At 38.5% G+C, this 12,800-nt stretch overlaps 1 protein-coding gene across 4 annotated transcripts in view; it reads left to right on the forward strand.

Moving 5' to 3' along the window:
• The window catches only part of LINGO2 (leucine rich repeat and Ig domain containing 2), a 1,269,869-nt gene that overhangs the window by 917,669 nt on the left and 339,400 nt on the right, over positions 1-12,800 (forward strand). The window contains exon 6 of one of the 4 annotated variants that reach the window (XM_032300226.1): positions 4,332-4,395. The exons of 2 other annotated variants lie outside the window; for them this stretch is intronic. The gene's annotated coding sequence lies outside the window, so the exon portion shown is untranslated. Of the gene's footprint in view, positions 1-4,149; positions 4,396-12,800 lie in introns of those variants that run through there. One more of the 4 variants, XM_032300228.1, reaches the window with a different exon arrangement.

Below are 12,800 nucleotides of genomic sequence, written 5' to 3' on the forward strand. Positions count from 1 at the left end.
TTATAAATTACTACAGATAAAAGAGATTTAACTTTAAAGAAATTTTCAAATTAAACTTTATACTTATATCCCATTTGTTTATTTAAATCAGCTTTATTTACCTGTAATTGACATATAATAAGTGCATATACTTAAAGTGTACACTTTTAGTATGTTTTGACACACGAATATGCCCATGAAACCATCACTGCAGTCAAAATAATCAACATATCCATCACCCCCACTGGTTTTCTTGTGTCTTTTGAATTCCTCCTTCATGCTTCCTCTCTGCATCCTCAGAAAAACACTGAACTGCTTTCCGTAATCATAATTAATTTTTATTTTTATTTCCTAGCATTTTATATAAATGGAATAGAAGAGTATATACTCTTTTTAGAGGACTGCAGGAGAATCTGGCTTCTTTCATGCAGCATAATGATTTTGTGATTCATTGATGTGTTGCATGTGCCATTGGTTCATTCCTTTTTACTGCACAGTATAATTTTGTTCCACGGATATAACAGTATTTGTTTACCCACTCACATGTTGGTGGATGTTTGAGTAGTTTTCAGCTTTTGGAAAATGCCAAGAAAAGATTCTAGGAATAACTGTGTGCAAATGTTTGTACATACATATGTTCCATTTCTTGTGAGTAAATATCTAGAATTTGAATGGTTGGATTTTATAGCTGTGTATGTTTATCATTTTAAGAAACATCAAACCTCTGTCCAAGATGGTTGTGTCATATTACACTCCTACCAGCATTGTATAAAAGTTTAGCATCCTCCATACCCTTGCCAACACTTGGTATGGTGAGCCTTTTTAATCTTATCTAATCTAATGGCTGTGTGGTAATACCTCTTGGTAGTTTTACTTGCCTTTCCCTAAGAACTAATCACATTGAGGATCACTTCATATGCTAATGTGCCATCCATGGAGCTTCTTTGGTGAAGTATGAATTCAACTCTTTTACCCTCCTTTTAAAAAATTGGTTTGTTTTTATATGATTAAGTTTTGAGAGTTCTTTAGGTATTTTACACATGAGTTTTTAAAATATAATTGGCATATATTTTCCCCTGGTTTGTGGCTTTTCTTTTCATTCTCTTAAAATTGATTTTTCACAGTGCAAAATGTTTTAAATTTTAATTAAATCTAAATTATCGATTTATAATGGATTTGTGTGTGTGTGTGTGTGTGTAGTATCTAAGAAATCTTCACCTAACCCAAAGACATAAAGCTTTTCTTCTTTGATTTCTTCAAAAGATGTTCTAGTTTTAGGTCTGTGCTATGGTTTCAATGTACCTGCTTTCCCAAAATTTATATGTTGAAAATTCCCAATGTGATATTATTACAAGATGTCGCCTTTGGGAGATAATTAAGTCATGAAGTCTCTACCCTCATGAGTGGGATTAGTGCCCTTATAAAAGAGACTTAAGAGAGCTTGTCTACCCCTTTCTTCTCAAGAGATTGCAGCAAGAAGGCCCCATCTATAAATCTGCTGACTCCTTCTTCTTGGACTTCCCAGCATCCAGCACTATAAATGACAATTTCTATTGTTTATAAATTACCCAGTCTAAGGCATTTTATTACTGGGGCCTGAATGGACTAAGGCAGTCTATGGTCTTTGAGTTAATTTTTCTACATCACATAGTATGTGGTAGGAATTAAAATTATTTTGGTTCTTTTTATTCTTTATAGTACCAATTTTCCAGCTCTATTGGTTGAAGTGATTATCCTTTCTCCACTGAATTATCTTTGTATATCTGTTGAAAATCAGTTGTCCAACTATATGTGGGTCTATTTCTGTTCTCTGTTTTGTTCCATTCATCTAGTTGTCTGTTTTGACAGAAAACCATACTTGAAAACCTCATAAATGTCATTTTCTAAAAAGCCTTGAAATAAGATGTCATTAGTTCTCTAAAGTTTTTTCTTAATTTTCAAAGTCTTGGGGGGCTATATAGGTTTTTTGCAATTGCAAATAAATTTTAGAATCAGGTATGGCATAGTGGCTCATGCCTGTAATCCCAGCACTTTGAGAAGCTGAAGCAGAGATCACTTGAGGTCAGGAGTTCAAGACCAGCCTGGCCACCATGGTGAAACCCACTGTTGACTAAAAACAGAAAAGTTAGGCATGGTAGTGCACACTTGTAGTCCCAGTTACTGGAGAGGCTGAGGCGGGAGAATTGCTTGAACCTGGGAGGTGGAGGTTGCAATGAGGCTGAGATCACACCACTGCACTACATCCTGAGCCACAGAGCAAGACTCCATCTTAAGAAAAAAAAAATTAGAATTAGTATATAATTTCTTTAAAAAATTCTGTTGGGATTGTGATTAGTCAGTTTGGGGTACATGGACATCAACAATAATGGATTTTTTAATCCGTGAACATGGTGTATCTCTACATTTATTCGGCCTTTAATTTCTCTCAGCAATGTTTTATAGTTTTCAGTGTACAGATCTTGCACATATTTTGTGAAAGATTCAGCTTCATATATTACATTTAATATTATTGGAAAAATTTTTGTGTAAATTTCAATGTCTAATGTTTTGTTGCTAGACTATGAGAATATAATTGGTTTCTGTATGTAGTTTTTATATTCTGTAGCCTTGCTTAATTCACATATTAATCAGTTCTATTACCTTTTTTGTAGATTCTGATGGATTTTACTTAGGCAAGCATCTGCAAATAAAGACAGTTTTAACCTTTTTCTTTATAATTTGGATGCCTTTTGTTTCTTGGCATACTTAACTGGTCAGAACCTCCACTACAATGTTGAACAGAAGTGATAGGAGCTGACCTCCTTGCCCTTTCCTGATCTTAATTAGAAAGCATTCAGACTTTCATCATTAAGCATAATATCAGCTCCAGGATTTTGCAGATGTCCTCGATCAGGCTCAAGAAATTTCTTTCCAGTTCCAGTTTGCTCAAAGTTTTTATGAGGAATTGATGTTGAATTTTGTTGAATGCTTTTAGTATGTCAATTGAGACGATATTGTTTTTATTTTTTAGTTTATTAGTATAGGTAATATGGCTACATCAGCTGCTTTTGTACGAAGCAAATCTCTTTTAATGTATCTTTATTGTAAAGTTGCTCTCGCTATTTCAGTATATCTGCAAGTCATATGCAAAAGTCTTCCTAGAATGTTGGCAAGTAATAGCATTAAGATATTTTCTAAAATAACTAATAAAGATTTTCCGTCTTACTGCTAATTTTACTAGAAGCATTATAACGTCAGCTACAGTTTATTTATTTAAATTGTGTTTTTCATGCTTTACTTTTTGTTATTCTCTTTGACATACTCCATGCTATTTTGAGTTAGTCTCCTAGCTGGGTACCAGTTGGTTTTCAATTAGTTTGAATTGTTTGGTAAAATTTCTAATGTAGTTAAACATAGATAAAACTAAGACCCAGCAAGTTTGCTTTTAGGCATTTATCCAAGAAAAATGAAAACATACATACGCCAAAAGACTTATACAAAGGTGTGTACTATATAATTCCACTTACATAAAGTTCAAGAACAGGTGAAACTAATCTTTTAAAACCAGAATACTAATTGCCTGTCAGAGGTGTGTATTGACAGGAAGAGATATCAGGAAGGTTTCTGGGGTGCAGAAATGTTCGATATCCTGATGCAAGTGTTGCTTTCAGGGATATAGTGATTCCTTAAAAATATTGATCCCAGTATATACAAAAAGTGTTGTGTTTTACTCTATATAAACTGTACAACAATTAGTTACATATATATATACATATAATGTATATATTTGTAAATCAGTACATATGCATATAATGTAATTAATAATACAAATTATACATATATTTAGCTATTTAATTCTATGCCAGGTGAAGTTTATATTAAAAATTACATATTATATATAAATATATATTAATTTTAAAAAATTATTTAAAATTTTCAAAAAATGAACTTCTATATCAGTAAGGATTTTTTTGTTATAAGTATTGGAAAATGACTCTGACTCTCATAAGCAGAAAAAGAATTCAACAGAAGGAGATTCACATCTCACAAAACAGGCATATGGACAGAAATAAGGAAGCTTGTGTGCCTAGATCATACTGCAGGAAAACTAGTGCTTTAGCTGTCATTGTTATGTGTCTGTCCTTAAAAATGTAAGTATAATATACATATGTATACACACACACAGAGAGAGAGAGATGACCCTTAAACAACACAGGTTTGAACTGCTTGGGTCCACTTATACGTGGATTTTTGTCAGTAAAAGTTATACCCAGTGTGCCTGTTCTACTACCTCTTCTCTTATCTCCTCTACATCTTCCTCCTCTGCCACCCCTGAGACAGCAAAACCAACCCTTTCTCTTCCTTCTCCTTAGCCTACTCAACATGAAGACAATGAAGATGAAGACCTTTGTGATGATCCACTTCACATAATGAAGAGTAAATATATTTTTCTTCCTCATGATTTACTTAATAACATTTTCTTTTCTTGAGCTTAATTTATTGTAATATTCCAGTATTTAATACATACAGCACACAAAATATGTGTTAATTTACTGTTATGTTATCAGTAAGGCTTCCAGTCAAGAGTAGGCTGCTAGTAGTTAAGTTTTTGGGGAGTCAAATATTTTTTTATTTTATTTTATTGCATTTTAGGTTTGGGGGCACATGTGAAGAATATGCAAGACTGTTGCATAGGTACACACGTGGCAGTGTGATTTGCTGCCTTCCTCACCATCACCTACATTTGGCATCTCTCCCTTGCTATCTCTCCCAACTCCCCACCCCACACCGTCCCTCCCCTATTTCCCCTCAACACACTCCAGTGTGTAGTGTTCCCCTCCCTGTGTCCATGTGTTCTCATTGTTCAACACCCGCCTATGAGTGAGAACATGCGGTGTTTGATTTTCTGCTCTTCTGTCAGTTTGCTGAGAATGATGGTTTCCAGGTTCATCCATGTCCCTACAAAGGACACAAACTCATCATTTTTGATGGCTGCATAATATTACATGGTGTATATGTGCCACATTTTCCCTGCCCAGTCTATCATCAATGGGCATTTGGGTTGGTTCCAGGTCTTTGCTGTTGTAAACAGTGCTGCAATGAACATTCGTGTGCACGTGTCCTTATAGTAGAACGATTTGTAATCCTTTGGATATATACCCAGTAATGGGATTGCTGGGTCAAATGGAATTTCTATTTCTAGGTCCTTGAGGAATCGCCACACTGTCTTCCACAATGGTTGAACTAAATTACACTCCCACCAACAGTGTAAAAGTGTTCCTATTTCTCCACATCCTCTCCAGCATCTGTTGTCTCTAGATTTTTTAATGATCGCTATTCTAACTGGCATGAGATGGTATTTCAATGTAGTTTTGATTTGCATTTCTCTAATGACCAGTGATGATGAGCATTTTTTCATATGTTTGTTGGCCTCATGTATGTCTTCTTTTGTAAAGTATCTGTTCATATTCTTTGCCTACTTTTGAATGGGCTCGTTTGTTTTTTTCTTCTAAATCTGTTTTAGTTCTTTGTAAATTCTGGATATCAGCCCTTTGTCAGATGGGCAAACTGCAAAAATTTTTTCCCATTCTGTTGGTTGCCATTTCACTGTAATGACTGTTTCTTTTTCCATGCAGAAGCTGTGGAGTTGATTAGGTCCCATTTGTCTATTTTTGCTTTTGTTGCCAATGCTTTAGGTGTTTTGGTCATGAAGTCCTTGCCTACGCCTATGTCCTGAATGGTTTTGCCTAGATTTTCTTCTAGGGTTATTATGGTGTTAGGTCTTATGTTTAAGTCTTTAATCCATCTGGAGTTAATTTTAGTGTAAGGTGTTAGGAAGGGGTCCAGTTTCTGCTTTCTGCACATGGCTAGCCAGTTTTCCCAACACCATTTATTAAACAGGGAATCATTTCCCCATTGCTTGTTTTTGTCTGGTTTGTCAAAGATCAGATGGCTGTAGATATGTTGTGTTGCCTCTGAGATCTCTGTTCCGTTCCATTGGTCTATATCTCTGTTTTGGTACCAGTACCATGCTGTTTTGATTACTGTAGCCTTGTAGTATAGCTTGAAGTTCAGTAGTGTGATGCCTCCCGCTTTGTTCTTTATGCTTAGAATTGACTTGGCTATGCGAGCTCTCTTTTGATTCCATATGAAGTTTAAGGTGTTTTTTTCCAGTTCTGTGAAGAAGGTCATTGGTAGCTTGATGGGGACAGCATTGAATCTGTAAATTACTTAGGGCAGTATGGCCATTTTCACGATATTGATTCTTCCTAGCCATGAACATGGAATGTTTCTCCATCTGTTTGTGTCCTCTCTGATTTATTTGAGCAGTGGCTTGTAGGTCTCCGTGAAGAGATCCTTTACATTCCTTTTTAGTTGTATTCCTAGGTATTTTATTCTCTTTGTGGCAATTGTGAATGGAAGTTGATTCTTGAGGTGGCTCTCTTTAAGTCTGTTATTGGTGTATAGGAATGCATGTGACTTTTGCACATTGATTTTGTATCCTGAGACTTTGCTGAAATTGCTTATGAGTTTCAGGAGATTTTGGGCTGAGATGATGGGGTCTTCTAGATATGCAATCATGTCGTCTGCAAATAGAGACAATTTGACTTCCTCCTTTCCTATTTGAATACCCTTTATTTCTTTTTCTTGCCTGATTGCTCTGGCTAGAACTTCCAGTACTGTATTGAATAGGAGTGGTGAGAGAGGGCATCCTTGTCTATGCCAGATTTCAAGGGGAATGCTTCCAGTTTTTGCCCATTCAGTATGATATCAGCTGTTGGTTTGTCAAATAGCTTTTATTATTTTGAGATATGTTCCGTCAATACTTAGCTTATTGAGGGTTTTTAGCATAAAGGGCTGTTGAATTTTGTCAAAGGACTTCTCTGCATCAATTGAGATAATCCTGGTTTTTGTCTTTGGTTCTGTTTATGTGGTGAATTACGTTTATAGACTTGCGTATGTTGAACCAGCCTTGCATCCCTGGGATGAAGCCTACTTGATCGTGGTGGATAAACTTTTTGATGTGCTGTTGCAATTGGCTTGCCAGTATTCTGTTGAAGATTTTTGTGTCTATTTTCATCATGGATATTGGCCTGAAGTTTTCTTTTCTTGTTGAGTCTCTGCCGGGTTTTGGTATCAGGAAGATGTTGGCCTCATAAAATGATTTGGGAAGGATTCCCTCTTTTTGTATTGCTTGTAATAGTTTCAGAAATAATGGTACCAGCTCCTCTTTGTATGTCTGGCAGAATTCAGCTGTGAACCTGTCTGGACCTGGGCTTTTTTTTTGGATGGTAAGCTCTTAATTGCTGCCCCAACTTCAGACCTTGTTATGGGTCTATTCAGGGTTTTGGCTTCTTCCTGGTTTAGGCTTGGGAGGAGGCAAGTGTCCAGGAATTCATCCATTTCTTCCAGGGTTACTAGTTTATGTGCATAGAGTTGTTTGTAATAATCTCTGATGATGGTTTGAATTTCTGTGGAATCTGTGATGATATCCCCTTTGTCGTTTTTTATTGCATCAATTTGGTTATTCTCTCTTTTCTTTTTTATTAATCTGGCTAGTGGTCTGTCTATTTTGTTGATCTTTTCAAAAAACCAGCTCCTGGATTTATTGATTTTTTGAAGAGTTTTTTGTGTCTCTATCTCCTTCAGTTCTGCTCTGATCTTAGCTATTTCTTGTCTTCTGCTAGGTTTTGAGTTTTTTTGATCTTACTCCTCTAGCTCTTTCAATTTTGATGATAGGGTGTCAATTTTAGATCTCTCCTTGCTTCTCATGTGGGCACTTATTGCTATATATTTTCCTCTAGAGACTGCTTTAAATGTGTCCCAGAGATTCTGGTATGTTGTGTCTTCATTCTTGTTGGTTTCAAAGAACATCTTTATTTCTGTCTTCATTTCATTGTTTATCCAGTCAACATTCAAGAGCAAGTTGTTCAGTTTCCATGGAGCTGTGCGGTTCTGGGTTAGTTTTTGAATTCTGAGTTGTAAGTTGATTGCACTGTGGTCTGAGAAATTGTTTGTTATGATTTCCGTTCTTTTGCATTTGCTGAGGAATGATTTAATCCCAATTATGTGGTCAATTTTAGAGTAGGTGTGATGTGGTGCTGAGAAGAATGTATATTTTGTGGATTTGGGGTGGAGAGTTCTGTAAATGTGTATTAGGTTTGCTTGGTCCAGGTCTGACTACAAGTCCTGGATGTCCTTGTTAATTTTCTGTCTGGTTGATCTGTAATATTGACAATGGGGTGTTAAAGTCTCTCACTATAATTGTGTGGGAGTCTAAGTCTCTTTGTAAGTCATTAAGAACTTGCCTTATGTATCTGGGTGCTCGTGTATTGGGTGCATATATATTTAGGATTGTTAGCTCTTCTTCTTGCATTGATCCTTTTTCCATTATGTAATGTCCTTCTTTGTCTCTTTTGATCTTTGTTGCTTTAAAGTCTAATTTATCAGAGATGAGAATTGCAACTCCTGCTTTTTTTGCTCTCCATTTGCTTGGTAAATCTTCCTCCATCCCTTTATTTTGAGCTTTTGTGTATCCTTGCCTGTGAGATGGGTTTCCTGGATACAGCACACGGATGGGTTTTGGCATTTTATCCAATTTTATCCAGTCTATGTCTTTTAATTGGGGCATTTAGTCCATTTACATTTAGGGTTAATATTATTATGTGTGAATTTGATACTGCCATTTTGGTGCTAGCTGGCTGTTTTGCCCATTAGTTGATGCAGATTCTTCATTGTGTTGATTCTCTTTACCATTTGTCATGTTTTTGGAGTGGCTGGTACTGGTTGTTCCTTTCTATGTGTAGAGCCTCTTTCAGGAGCTCTTGTAAAGCAGGCCTGGTGGTGATGAAATCTCTCAGTACTTGCATGTTCACAAAGGATTTGATTTGTCCTTCACTTATGAAGCTTAGTTTGGCTGGATAGGAGATTCTGGGTTGAAAGTTCTTTTCTTTTAGGATGTTGAATATTGGCCCCCACTCTCTTCTGGCTTGTAGGCTTTCTGCTGAGAGATCTGCTGTGAGTCTGATGGGCTTCCCTTTTTGGGTAACCTGACCTTTCTCTCTGCCTGCCCTTAGGATTTTCTCCTTCATTTCAGCCCTGGTTATTCTGATGATTATGTGCCTTGGGGTTGCTCTTCTTGAGGAATATCTTTATGGTGTTCTCTGTATTTCCTGGACTTGAATATTGGCCTGCCTTGCTAGGTTGGGGAAGTTTTCCTGGATAATATCCTGAAGAGTATGTTCCAGCTTGGATTCATTCTCTTCGTCGCATTCAGGTACACCTATCAAAGATTAGGTCTTTTCACATAGTCCCACATTTCTTGGAGATTTTGTTCATTCCTTTTTACCCTTTTTTCTCTATTCTTGCCTTCCCGTTTTATTTCATTGAGTTGGTCTTCAACCTCTGATATACTTTCTTCTGCTTGGTCAATTCAGCTGTTGAAACTTGTGCATGCTTTGTGAAGTTCTCGTGTTGTGTTTTTCAGCTCCATCAGTTCACTTATATTCCTTTCTACTTTGTCCATTCTCGTTAGCATTTCGGCAAATCTCTTTTCAAGGTTCTTAGTTTCTTTGCATTGGGTTAGAACATGTTCTTTTAGTTCACAGAAGTTTCTTACTATCCACCTCCTGAAGTCTGATTCTATCATTTCATCATACTCGTTTCCATCCGACCTTGTTCCCTTGCTGATGAGGAGTTGGGATCCCTTTTAGGAGGAGAGGTGTTCTGGTTTCAGGTGTTTTCATCCGTTTTACACTGGTTTCTTCCCATCTTTATGGATTTATCCACCTCTCATCTTTGTCATTGCTGGCTTTCAGATTGGGTCTCTGAGTGGACATTCTGTTTGTTGATGATGAAGTTATTTCTGTTTCTTAGTTTTCCTTCTAACAGTCTGGCCCCTCTGCTGTAGGTCTGCTGAGGTCCACTCCAGGCCCTGCTTGCCTGGCGATTACCTGCAGCGGCTGCAGAACAGTAAGGGTTGCTACCAGTTTTCTTCTTCTGCTGTCTTTGCCCCAGAAGGATACCTGCCAAATGTCAGTCTGATCTCTCCTTTATGAGGTGGCTCTTTGGATATACAGGGGTCAGGGAGCTGCTTGAGGAGACAGTCTGTTCTTTATAGGAGCTCAAATGCTGAGCTGTGAGCTCTGTTGTTCATTCAGAGATGCTGGGCAGGTACGTTTAGGTCTGCAGCAGCAGAACTCATAAACCACTTTTTGTTCCCAGGTGCTCTGTGCCAGGGAGTTAGGGCTTTATTTATGAGTTTCCATTGTGCTACTGCCTTCTTTTTTTTTTTTTTTTTCCTTCAGAGCTGCCGTGCCCAGCAAGGAGGCAGCCTAGTCACTGTCTGCCTGTAGAGGCTTTGCTGAGCTGCTGTGGGCTCCGCCCAGCTGCCGAGTGAACTTCCCTGCAGTCCTGTTTTTATGGGTGTCGTTAGAACTGCCTTGGCAATGGTGGCCCACCTCTGTATTGGAGGACTCTGTCTGTGATGAGGGTTGTCTCGGCGATGGCGTTCTGCCTCAGCAATGGCGGGTTGCCTTGGCAATGGCGGGCTGCCTCAGCATTGGCTGACTACCTCCGTAGCATTGAAGTGCCTTGGTAATGGCAGACGCCCCTCCCCCACAGAGCTGGACTATCCCAGGTTCAGGTGCGCTTGCTGTGAAACTCTCAATCCAGAGAGTTTCTGATTGCTGTTCTTTTGTGGGGGTTGGACCAACTGAGCCTGATCACCTGGCTCCCTGCCTCAGAGCCTTTTTTTTTTTTTTAATTGGTGTTCCAGTCACCTGTTGAAGAGGCGCCGGGATCTGTGTGTTTTCCTGTGTGGTGACTCACTGCGCTGGCTTAAACAGCGGCACTGAGATTCGTGGCACTTTTTTTGTCCTGGAATCTACTGACCTGGTTCCCTGTTCAGTCCCCTTTTTGAACAGATGAATGAGCGACTTCCCATGGCTCCAATTGCCAGCCAAAAGGGCACCCAGACCAGTGTATTTTCTATGGAGAACTGCTGCATCGGGGTGCTGACAAAGCAGCTGCGCGGGGCAAAGCAGCTGCGCCAGCCGACACAGCCGTGCTGGTGACCTATGGGGCTTCTCTGCCTGGGCATTTCCTAGTCTGTGGGCAATAAAAATGCGGCGTCCACTCACCCTCTGTGCTTTCACTGGGAGCTGCAATCCTGAGCTGTTCCTAAATGGCTATCTTGGATTGATTGGTTCGGGAGTCAAATATTGTACACAAATTTTCAACTGCATGAGGATGTTGGTGCTCGTAATCCACATGTTGTTCAAGATTCAATTTTATATATGACTACAGTTTAAAAAAATCTTCATGTCAGTCTCTCAGGCTTTCATATTTAGGTCTTGTTAGTTGAGTTAGGTCACATCTAAGCCCCTCTCATTCCCAGACTGCAATAGAAAGAAGGCCTTCCCTTCCCTCCAAGATTATTCTCAGCAGCAACTTCTATATGCTCTCCTAATAAAAATAATAGAATTAATAGGAAAAGGAGCATGTTGGTTTATGGAAAGCCAAAACAAAAACAAACAAAAGCATATTCACACACACACACACACACACACACACACACAGGCTTCCCATTACCTGATCTCTATGTGTTTTATCTCTATATACCTGATCTTGAGGGGACAAAGTAGAATACAGTGTTTAGGGGAAGGAAGTGTTAGAAATAGAGAAAGAAATGGGTTCACCTGGCTTTATTCTTGATGTGGGAAATCAAAAGCAAACTGATAGGACAAATGACCTGTAGAGGATTTATTGTGCTAGAAAGCTTAGGACCTAAACAATTAATAAGTCATAAGTTTAAATCTTAAGTCTCCCTCATAGCTTTTTGACCTTAGGCAAGCTACTGATCTTTTCTGACTCCATGCCTTTCAGCTGCAAAATGGAAGTAGTATCTGTCTCCCAGGTTCTTATGAAGATTAAATGAGAACATGTATGTAAAGCATACGGTGTGACACACTAATTTTCAGTGGTTACTTGCCAAATACTTATTATTTTCCCATCTCTCTTCTTTAGAATACTGTATTACTTTTGATTCATCCCTACTACCACCACCCTGCTAAAAGGGGTTGTAATTTTTTTTTTTTTCAGACAAGTTCTCACTTGGTTGTCCAGGTTGGAGTGCAGTGGTATTATCAGGGCTCACTACAGCCTCAACTTCCTGGGTTCAGGTCATCCTCCCAACTCAGTCTCCTGAGTAGCAGAGACAACAGGCATGTGCCACCAGGCCTGGCTAATTTTTTTGTATTTTTTGTAGAGACAGGGTTTTGCGATGTCAACCAGGCTGATCACACACTCCTAAGCTCAAGTAATCCACCTGATGTGGCCTCCCAAAATGTTGGGATTAAAGGTGTGAGCCACTGCTTCCAGCCTAAAAGGGGTTGTATATCTCAAATACACTAACTACATGCCATCAGGAAATGGCATTGCTGTCAAACTCATGCAGTAGCACTGTTCTTGAGAGTGGTTATGTATAGAGATGATAGTTTCTTCTTCATGAAATGTAAGTCCTGATGAGACCACTTACCCTCTGTCATTTCTTGTTTCCCATTTTAGGCACACTCTGCCTTACACTAATAAGAAATTGATTCCATTGGCTTGTTTGTGTGGCTACTTTATAGTGACACTGGTCTGTGTGTTTAAGTGTGTTTTTGTATTAGCTGGTAGCAGTCTTTCCTTTCTATATTTAGGCTGCTTTCAAGACTTCTTATAAGACAGGTCTAGTGGTAAGGAACTCCCTCAACATTTGCTTATCTGAAAAGAATCTTGTTTCTCCTCCACCAAAGAAGCTTAGTTTACCTGGACGTAAAATTCTTGGTTGAAGATTTTTT

The sequence above is a fragment of the Sapajus apella genome, unplaced genomic scaffold, assembly GCF_009761245.1.
Source record: "Sapajus apella isolate SASKATOON/1434 unplaced genomic scaffold, GSC_monkey_1.0 scaffold42, whole genome shotgun sequence".
NCBI lineage: Eukaryota > Metazoa > Chordata > Mammalia > Primates > Cebidae > Sapajus > Sapajus apella.